Source organism: Schistocerca piceifrons, chromosome 1, assembly GCF_021461385.2.
Source record: "Schistocerca piceifrons isolate TAMUIC-IGC-003096 chromosome 1, iqSchPice1.1, whole genome shotgun sequence".
NCBI lineage: Eukaryota > Metazoa > Arthropoda > Insecta > Orthoptera > Acrididae > Schistocerca > Schistocerca piceifrons.
The window spans coordinates 879,860,851-879,872,265 of record NC_060138.1 but is presented as its reverse complement, the minus strand read 5'-3'; positions in this window follow the sequence as shown (position 1 = coordinate 879,872,265).

Genomic DNA, 11,415 nt, shown 5'->3' with positions numbered 1-11,415 from the left:
GCTTGTCTAGCAGAATTTCATGATTTACACAATCAAAAGCCTTTGAGAGATCACAAAAAATCCCAATGGGTGGTGTTCAGTTATTCAGATCATTCAAAATTTGACTGGCATTTTCTGTTGAAAAACCTTTCTGGAAACCAAACTGACATTTTGTTAGTACTTCATTTTTACAGATATGTGAAGCTACTCTTGAATACATTACTTTCTCAAAAATTTTGGATAAAGCTGTTAGAAGGGAGATTGGACGGTAATTGTTGACATCAGATCTATCCCCCTTTTTATGCAAAGGTATAACAATAGCATATTTCAGTCTATCAGGGAAAATGCACTGTTCCAGAGAGCTATTACACAGGTGGCTGAGAATCTTACTTATCTGTTGAGAACAAGCTTTTAGTATTTTGCTGGAAACGCCGTCAATTCCATGTGAGTTTTTGCTTTTAAGCAAGTTTATTATTTTCCTAATTTCAGAGGGAGAAGTGGGTGAGATTTCAATTGTATCAAATTGCATAGGTATGGCCTCTTCCATTAACAGCCTAGCATCTTCTAATGAACACCTGGATCCTACTATATCCACAACATTTAGAAAATGATTATTAAAAATATTTTCGACTTCTGACTTTTTGTTCGTAAAGTTTTCATTCAATTTGATGGTAATACAGTCTTCCTCTGCTCTTGGTTGACCTGTTTCTCTTTTAATAATATTCCAAATTGTTTTAATTTTATTATCAGAGTTGCTGATTTCAGACATGATACACATACTCCTGGATTTTTTAATAACTTTTCTTAATATAACACAGTACTTTTTATAATTTTTGATAGTTTCTGGGTCACTACTCTTTCTTGCTGTCAGATACATTTCCCTTTCCGGTTACAAGATATTTTTATACCCTTAGTAAGCCATGGTTTGTTACAAGGTTTCTTACGAGTATATTTAACTATTTTATTGGGGAAGCAGTTTTCAAATGCATTTACAAAAATGTCATGAAATAAATTATATTTTAAATTGGCATCAGGTTCACGGTACACCTCATCCCAGTCTAACTGCTGTAGGCTTTCCCTGAAATTTGCAATTGTTAAATCGTTGACTGAACGTACTATTTTGGAGGACTGTTTAGTATTGCTGAATGGAGCTATGTCATATATTGTAACTAGCTGTGCACCATCATCAGAAAGACCATTCTCAACAGGCTGAGCATTTATCTGGTTAAACTTATCTTGGTCTATAAAGAAGTTATCTATCAGTGAGCTGCTATCCTTTACCACCCAAGTAGGAAAATCAATAACGGGTGTCAAATTGAAAGAACCGAGTAATTCTTCAAGGTCATTTTTCCTATTACCCTCTTTCAGAGAATCTACATTGAAGTCCCCACAAATAATAATTTGCTTCCCCCTGTCTGACAGATAGCACAACAAGGAGTCCAAATTTTTCAGAAATAGATGAAAATTTCCTGATGGGGACCTATATGCAGTTACAATTATAAATGTGCCTTTATTTAATTTAAGCTCACATGCACATGCTTCTATATGTTTCTCTACACAAAACTTTTTTGTTTCTATACTTTTTGCACAATGATAACTTTTGACATATGTGGCAACTCCTCCTTTCTCCATATTTTCTCTCATTACATGTGCAGAGAGCTTATATCCACTTACATTTACCTTATCCATATCAGTAACAATGTGATGCTCAGACAGGCATAGTATATCTATTTCATTCTCAGCTTCTAAATCTTCTAAACAAACCAGAAGCTCATCTACTTTATTCTTTAAACTCCCAATATTTTGATGAAATATACTTACATTATTTTTAATTATACTTTTATGAGAACCTTTCCTTATTCTAACATTTGCAGTACTCTCCTGTCTGAGTTTCTCATTGTGCTTAGGCCTAGTTTCTATACCAGTGTTCACATGGTGTTCAGAGAGGCAGATTATGTGAACTGGGTTGGGTGACTTTAATTCATCAATGCAATTACCTAGGACTGAGATACAACTTGGTGGAGATAAAATTTCTGGCGATTGGTGAAAATTTATAATTGATAGCTGTGATTGGTGATCAAATGTGCTAGAATTGTGCTGTTTAATTTCTTTCCTAAACTGAAGATTTGTTTCAATCCTGACCTCTCGTAGAACTTGACATCTTTCTGTCTTACCTATCCTAAAAAAGGTGCTGCTCCAACACCTGCAACCACTGGTATTTTACCATTCATGGCAGTGCCTCCCCCCCTTAAATTTCCTGCTATTACCCCAGCCAGTTTCCCCTTCCCTTTCCTGTTGAGATGTAGGCCGTGCCTGGTATAGTCCCACCTACTGAGATAATCAACAGGAACCACACCAATATGAGCCCCCGCACCCGACCCAAGCAGCCGTTCCAACTCCAAATTAACTCTCCCAACAGAAGAGTTCAAATGAGGCCGGTCGTGGCGTCTCAGGACAGATACAAATTCAACATTGGTGTGTCTCGATGCCGACGCAATCTTTACCAGGTCACACTCTATACTGTACCCAGGATCTCTGTCGATGCTGTTCCCTGGCCCTCCCACAATAACCACGGTGTCTTCCCTGGTAAATCCTTTACAGAGTGAACCTAAATCCTCTGTCACCTGATCCAGACTAGCACTTGGTGTGAAAAAATTTGTGACCTGGTATTCTGGTCCTAATTCCTCCTGCAGAAGTTGGCCTACACCTCTGGCATGAGAACTGCCTAACAACAAAACTTTCTTCCTTTTCAATGACTTTCCTACATTCTGTTTCAATTTCCTATTGAAAGTTTGTTGTGTCCTGTCTACACCTACCTCTGCTTGAGGCTCATCAGTTTCTAACTGAAGCAACAGGTCAAACTTATTTTTGACATTCACCACAAAACTGTCAGACTTAGTTCTAGGCCTGTTCCTTCTGCTACCTGTTGCCACTTCCCACCTCTCTTTGCCCTTCTTCCTCCTTAACCTGTCCAGATCTTCCCTAGCCTGATCTAGCTCAGCCTGAAGGGCAGCAATTTTCCCCTCCTGTTCCACTATCTTCCTATCTCTGCTGCAAATCCTACATAACCACTGATGAGCCTGATCCACTTTCCCAACACCCACGCCACTGCAGTCCCCCCAGTGAAAAAAACTACTACATCCATCACACCAAACCCCGGAACTAACAATTCTACGGCAAGTCAGGCACTTCTCACTCATGGCAAAAATAATACTTCAGCTAGAATAAATCAATTAAATTACCGAAAATCAAAAAAGACGTTACAAGAATTAAGCCTATTCACAAATGTATATAAGCAAGTTTCTGATTTAAAATTCCGCTGTTTTTCTGAGATCTGTATTAAAACAATGAAGGTATACGCTATTTATTATATATTTCACTCGATGGAATGAAAAAAAGGACAATTAAACGAGATACTTTAACTTTGATTCTCCAAAAACGTTACGAGAATTAGGCCTATAAACAAATGTATATAGGCAAGTTTCTGATATAAAGTTACGCTGTTTTTCTGAAATTTGTATTAAAACAATGAAGTTATACGCTATTTACGGTAGTTTACTTATTTGTTACCGAGAAACTAGTTAAATTACCGTGAAACAAGCAACAAACACGTTTACAAAATTTAAGCCTAAGCGCGACTTCGCGAAGTTACTTGATAGTATTTCGGTTATTGAGTTGCTTTGTCTATTAGTATATTTCATGCCGACTCTCTGCATCTGATTGGTTAGGAATGTTGCAATCCAGTTGTTTGCAATTCCTCTGATACCGTAGTGTTCTAATTTTTCCAGTAATATTTTGTGGTCAACAGTGTCAAAAGCCTTTGACAGATCCAGAAATATGCCTGTTATGGGTTGTTTTCTATCTCAGTTCTATAAGCGTATTTATGCAATCATATACTGCAGTTTCTGTAGATTTGTTGCTTCTGAACCCATGTTGAGCTAAACTTAGTAAATCTTTTTTTTCAATGAAGTCCATCATTTTTTTGGACATTATTTTTTCAAAAACTTTAGAAAAGTAGGATGAGATTGAGATAGGCCTGTGGTTATTCATATCTTTATTATCACCTTTTTTGAAGAGAGGAGTTACTTTAGAAAGTTTCAGAGCTTCAGGGAAGATACCTGCCTGGAAAGAACAGTCACAGAGGTGAGATAATGGTTCAGCAATTGTGTGTTCACAATTTTTGATTACAGCTGCTGGGATACCATCAATTACAGCTGAATATGAATTTTTTAACTCTCTGAGGGCTTTTGCATCATCATTTTCAGAGACTTTGGTAATGAAAATTGACTCAGCACATGTGTGATATTTTTGGTTTGCTGGTTGGTAATTTGTGTTAGGATTATTTTGGACCAGTTTTTCAGCTATGCTTGTAAAGAAATTGTTGAATGAGTTCACCACTACTTCGGGATTAGATATAGATTCATTGTGGAGTTTGATTTCTGTGTTCGTATGTGAAGCTTTCATTTCCCCTTTTTATGATATTCCCTTTTTATGATATTCCCTTTTTATGATATTCCCTTTTTATGATATTCCCTTTTTATGATATTCCCTTTTTATGATATTCCCTTTTTATGATATTCCCTTTTTATGATATTCCCTTTTTATGATATTCCCTTTTTATGATATTCCCTTTTTATGATATTCCCTTTTTATGATATTCCCTTTTTATGATATTCCCTTTTTATGATATTCCCTTTTTATGATAGTCCCTTTTTATGATAGTCCCTTTTTATGATAGTCCCTTTTTATGATAGTCCCTTTTTATGATAGTCCCTTTTTATGATATTCCCTTTTTATGATATTCCCTTTTTATGATATTCCCTTTTTATGATATTCCCTTTTTATGATATTCCCTTTTTATGATAGTCCCTTTTTATGATAGTCCCTTTTTATGATAGTCCCTTTTTATGATAGTCCCTTTTTATGATAGTCCCTTTTTATGATAGTCCCTTTTTATGATAGTCCCTTTTTATGATAGTCCCTTTTTATGATAGTCCCTTTTTATGATAGTCCCTTTTTATGATAGTCCCTTTTTATGATAGTCCCTTTTTATGATAGTCCCTTTTTATGATAGTCCCTTTTTATGATAGTCCCTTTTTATGATAGTCCCTTTTTATGATAGTCCCTTTTTATGATAGTCCCTTTTTATGATAGTCCCTTTTTATGATAGTCCCTTTTTATGATAGTCCCTTTTTATGATAGTCCCTTTTTATGATATTCCATATTGCTTTTACTTTATTGCTGGATTTGTCAATGTACTCATCATTCTGCATCCTTTTTGCTTGTCTTATCATTCTTCTTAGGATACATGTGTAGTTTTTATAGTATTATGTTAGTTGGGGGGAGTCACTACTTTGTTTACATAACATGTGGAGTATTCTTTTATGTTTGCAAGAGATTTTTATAGCTGGTGTAATCCAACTCTTGTTTCTATTATTATTTATTCTTACTGGTTTTTGCGGAAAGGCCTCTTCAAAGTGGTGAATCATTTTGTCAAGAAATATGTTGAATTTCGTGTTGACATCTTTGACTGTGTACATCTCTGTCCACTTTTCTTTACTAAGGAGGGCATTTAGCTTGTTCAAGTTCTCTTGGGTGAAAAACCTTCGTAAAGTTTTAGGTGGGGCTGGGTTTGAGGTATTTTTGCTAACATCGACCTTTAGAATGACAGCTTGGTGGTCACTGAATCCTGCATTGTATACTTCTAGAGTTGGGTTAAGTTTATTTCTATTTGCAAAATTTTGATCTAGAGCTGTCTTGGATGTGGGTGTTATTCTAGTGGGCTCGTTTACAAGGCCATGCAGATTATAAGTTTTTGCAATGTTAATCAATGTTTCCCTATTTCTGTTGTGGGTGAGAAAGTCTATATTAAAGTCACCACATATAATCACATCCTGTTTCCACTGACATATTTTGGGTAGAAACAAGTCCATTTGTAACAGAAAATCATTAATACTACTGGAGGGGGGACGGTAGATTGTAGCTACAATTAGATTTAGATCTGTAAGCTTTATGGCTGCACATTCAAAGATCTTATCTGTTCCTATTTCCTTTAGGGTAGAAAGTGGGCTATATTCAATGTGTTGTTTGATGAAGATGGCAACCCCACCATGTCCATCATTTGATCTGTAGTAGTGTTCACACAATTTGAAGTTGGGTAGTGCGATTAGCTTAACCACATCAGTGCAGAGCCAGTGCTCTGCTAGGCATACTACTGAGATATCACTGAGTTCACTGGTCAGCAAAATGCTTAAGTCATCAGTTTTGTTGCTCAAGGATTGGACATTGTGATAATAGATTTTCAGGTCTGAGTGGGGTTTACTCAGGGGGCTCGAAGTCATATTTACTGTGTCACTGACCTTTAGTTTAAATTGTGCTGTATTCCAGGTATGTTGACTTCTGAGCAGTTGTGCTGGTTCTGTTGGTCATCCTTGGCAGCCATCTCATCTTCCAGGTGGGCCTGAAAAGTATCCACATGTACTTCACACTGTTGAGGCATCACATTGACGTTTTGGAGGGATGTCTCGATAATGTTCACCATCACATTATTGATCCTTTCAGGTTCCTGACCTTTTTGAGGGGTCAGGGGGTTTTTGTTTCGTCTCTGTGACTTCGTGACCCATTTGTCTAGTGTAGTTTGCACAGTATGGCCACTATTACTCTTTTTATTTCCCATCTTGTTTATCTTTATCCAATTGCTTATTAGCGTCTGTTTATGGTTTCTGACTTTTGGTTTCTTATTGTCACCCATAGTTGTCAGGAAGGCCAGTCTATTGCAGATAATCTCCTTGCCACATTTGTTTAGGTGTAAGCCATGTGTTGTGAAGTGGTTTCTGGCTAGTCTCTCTATTTCAAAGTTCACAGCAATTCTTTTTTTGTACGCGTGTTTAGCTAAATTCAGAGCCTGAATCAGGTGGAGGTTTGCAGTATTAATTTTACTATTTAAATTTTGAACATCATATCTCCTGGGTATAGGATGGGTAATGATATTCATTTTTGTGACTTAGAGCGACTATTGGTTCCAATGGTTCTACCACATGCTTCAACATTAGATCGAGAGGTTTGTCTATGTCGTTAGAACCCCCTATTACAATCAAAGTATCACGTGTACCGAAGCTTCTTGTCAAATATTCTGCATTTTTTATCACTTCCTTTAGTGGGGCGCCAGGTTTTACTATGCTTTTTACCTGGTATGAGGGCCCTAGTTTGTCTTGCAGTATTTGAGCACAGTCTCTTCCATGACTGTCACTTAATATTAGTACTTTCATTTTTTCCGAGATTTTCTTGCTATTTAACGGTCTGGAATTTCTTTCTTTTTTGTCCTGCACATATATTGGTGCTTGAGAGATTATGTTCGTCGGCGGATTGTTCACTTTGGGTTTTTTTGCGTAAGATATTGAGCAAAGTTAGACTGCAAATTGACCTTGCTAGCATCTTGCACCCGGCGGTTATCAGTAGTTACACTTTTAAAATCACTTTCTGGATCCATTTCACGTAGGCGTACCCCCACATTAGCTTTGTTTTCAGTTGCAGTTTGTTTACATTCAGATTTTACAGGGCTACGATCACACGTGGCGCTAGACAACACACGATTTCTGAGCATTGCATTCTGAGCACGATTTACGGCTTGACTATTTCTCGTAGTACGTTGTCCCGTCAAACGCCAGTTTTTGTTACCGATATTCACGTTCGGTGTGCGGATAACGAGTTCATTGTCCGTGGTTTTATTGGTTACTGCCACTTCAAGTTCATTACACTTCACTAATAGTTGATGATACTTCACCAGTAGGCTTTCAAGCTTCAGGTTGCATAACCCCTGAGATGTCCACACACAGCCCTGGGCATAGGGCTACCCTCTGGTGGCATGTGTTCCCTGGTTGTATACCATTGCTATTTTATCTATGTATTTATTTCCGTTCGTGTTCCATAGATCCTTGATGTGTCAGGTTATTACAGTAATAACCATATCTAAATGGTCACGAGGCTTACAAATAAAATATGTGAACAGATGCATGAGCATCAAGTGTTTAAACAACAACACAGATTATAGCAGTAATAATGATTTCCACAAACAAATTATAAGTCTTACATTCTAATACGTAAAAAGCATTCTGTCATCAACTGATATGCCAGTGCTACATAATCAGCTCTTGTAGGAATGCTTAAAATTAAATACATTGTACTAATTGTTGCACTCTGTCAAAAAATTCCTGCAAAGAATAGAAAGACCTAATCAAAAGATAAAGTTTCAGTTGTTTGTTGAATTTAGTCATATCTCCAGTTATTGATTTAATATGAAATGGAGGTTTATTGTATACTTTTATGCTTGAATAATGTACTCCTTTCTGTACTGTGCTGAAATTGTTTATATCGTTGTGGAGATCATGTTTACTCCTTGTATCATGATCATGATATTCACTGTTTGTTTTGTAAATTGTATGATTATTGTTCACGAAGCACAGTAGTGGAAAAAATGTACTGAAATCGCATGGTGAGGATTGCGAGCTGTTTAAATAAGTCTCTGCAAGAGCATCTAGGGTGCACCTTAGCCATAGTTCTGATGACTCTTTTCTGGTAAAGACTTTGTTTGCTCATGACTGATTACCACAAAATATGATGTCATAAGTGAATGGAAGTGTCCTAAGTATGCAGCTTTAATTGTTTCCAAATCACAAACAGATGAAATTATGCAAATGGCAAATGCTGCTGAATTCAGTCTTTTACATAGGTCGTTGATGTGAACTGACAAGTTAGATTGTTTTTAATGTATAATCCTAGGAATTTGGAAGACACAACTCTCAATATTTCTTTGTCATCAAATTTTATTTCAATATTTTCCTATTTTTTTATTTGCTGTTTGAAACTGAATGAATTGGGTCTTGTTCACGTTGAGTGACAGACCATTCGAAATGAACCACTCCAGAGCTTTTTTGAATAAAGTGGTCACAGTATTCTCTAGACTACAATTGGGTGTTTTGTCAATCATAATGCTTTTGTCATCAGCTAATAGGGTGAAGTGTGCTTTTTGTGTCATATGGCAAGGCAAATCATTGATAAAGATGGGGAAAAGTAAGGGACCCAGTGCCAAGTGCTGTGATACTCCACATTTCAGTTCAATACTACCTTCTACCTTCTGTCACCTTAGATATGACTTGAGCCACTCTTCACTTTACCATTTAATCCATAGTGCTGAGCCTTCGTAAGTAGAATTTTGTGATCTGTCCTGTCAAAAGCTTTAGACAGATCACATAAAATTCCAACTGGTGACATTTTATTGTTTATGGATTCAAGGGGTTGGTTGACAAATGAGAAAATCGCGTATTCAGTTGAAGCACCCTTTTGGAATTCAAACTGATTTTTGTTAAGGATTTTATTTTTATTAAGATGATCCATGATTCTCTTGAATATTAGTTTCTCTAGGATTTTAGAGAGACTTGTTAACAATGAAATTGACCGGTAGTTGGATACATCAGCTTTATCACCTTTTTTGAACAGTGGTTTCACAATTGCATATTTGAATCTGTTAGGGATAGTACCTTGATTTATGGAGTCATTAAATGTCTGACACATAACTTCAGGAATAAATTTGCAGCAGTGCTTCAATACTTTGGGAGTGGAATTTTTATTTTTCATTTGCCTTGTTACCTTCTGAATCTCTTCAGTTGTGTTATAGGGTACACACATCTGATTAATTTTGCTCTGCACTGCTTTTTGTAGAAGATTCATGGGCTTCAACTCTAGACCTTTTACAACCAATTTGACCTGCTACTGTCAATGGCAATGGTTGTTGAAGATATTGGCAACTATATCACCTTCATCTACCATGCTTCCATTATAACACACTTCAGTACTTCTGTATCTTATGCAATTTTTACTGTCTCCCTTTCTACCAGCTTCCAAATAGTTTTTATTTTATTATAATAAAAGAGCTACAGACTCGTTTCACTCAGAGGAAAGCTAAAGAGTGGTTTCAGTTGAAAGAATGAAAATGTGGTACAACTGACAGACTGGTTTCACTTGAGAAGAAAGACTGAATAATTCAGGCAATATGCAAAGTGCAACGCACAGCATGTCAACTGTTTGCATTTGGTTGATCCCACAGACTTGTCTTATTCATTAATTTGTTCCACTCAAAAGAAATGAATGAATAATTCAACCAACATGCAGCTGTTACTGTGTTCTTTTCCAGTAACAGACAGAGTCAGTTGTTTTATTTGGTTGTTTTCATCAGTGTCTTCCACTAAATCCAGTGTATCGGATCTAACTCCACACACGCAAGCAAGCAACTATGCCCCCTGCATGTCATCACGTTCTCCTCTCTGTCTGTCTGAAAAACCAAGTTGACAATGTGTTTCAACACATTCTTGAAGATAATTACAATTTTGGCATTATGAAAGACAGTGCATTTATTACAAGTCACATTCCTGTTTTACCAAGTTTTCTTATCCCTCTTCACTCCCTAATTATTAATTAACCTGAAACTTCAGACAAACAGCAGGCTGACTGCTCACTAGCAGCTATCATTCCTTGCCGTCAGTAGGTACATATGGTAACAAATCTCTCTCAGAAGCAGTGTTCCTCGGTCACCTTATAAGTAAATTGTAATTTCAATTCCAAGAAGTGGTTCGGCATAAGTCAGCACTGTTTTTATACCTTTAAATTTGTATGTATCTGCAAAAAATAGCTGTCTCATTTTTCATGTTAATGTTACATGACTGAGGAAGATCTTTACTGTTTTACTGTATTGAGATGTGCATCTGGATGTATTACATGAATTAAACCTAGGTTTCAGAGATCAATATACTGCTTTCAATATTTCAAATTAATTAGTAATTATGTCTTAGATGTTCTTCTATGATTAAGATTTGATGGCTTTTTACTTTACCTTTGGATGAGTTTTCAGTATGCTGTGAACACACAATAGTTAGTACCCTCATTAAATATGCATTCATTACTATCACAATTTTAAATAATAGTGTACAAAAAACTGTAAATCTTGACTGATACTTCTTTCTTTATGTTTCAGCCTTCAAGACAGATTTGGACACATGTAAGTATAAGAAAACATTATGTAGACTCACAGTAATTCCAAAACAAAACTCATCATTAAGGTAAAGCTGTGTAATATCATCAGTTTTATATTTAGTTAATGCTCTGAATGTCTTTTTTTTAACTCTTCAGTTTTGATTTGAAAGTGCCTGGATTACTGCTAAGATTTTTGAATTCGAGTGGTAGCTTATTGAAGATGGATGCAGCAGTATACTGCACACCTTTCTGCACAAAAGTTAAGGAAGTCTGATCCAAATGCAAGTTTGATTTCTGCTGAGTATTAACTGTGTGAAAGTTGCTTATTCTTGGGAATAAGCCAATATTGTTGACAAGAAATGGCAGGAAAGGATATATATATTGAGAGGTCAATCTCAAAATACCCAGGCT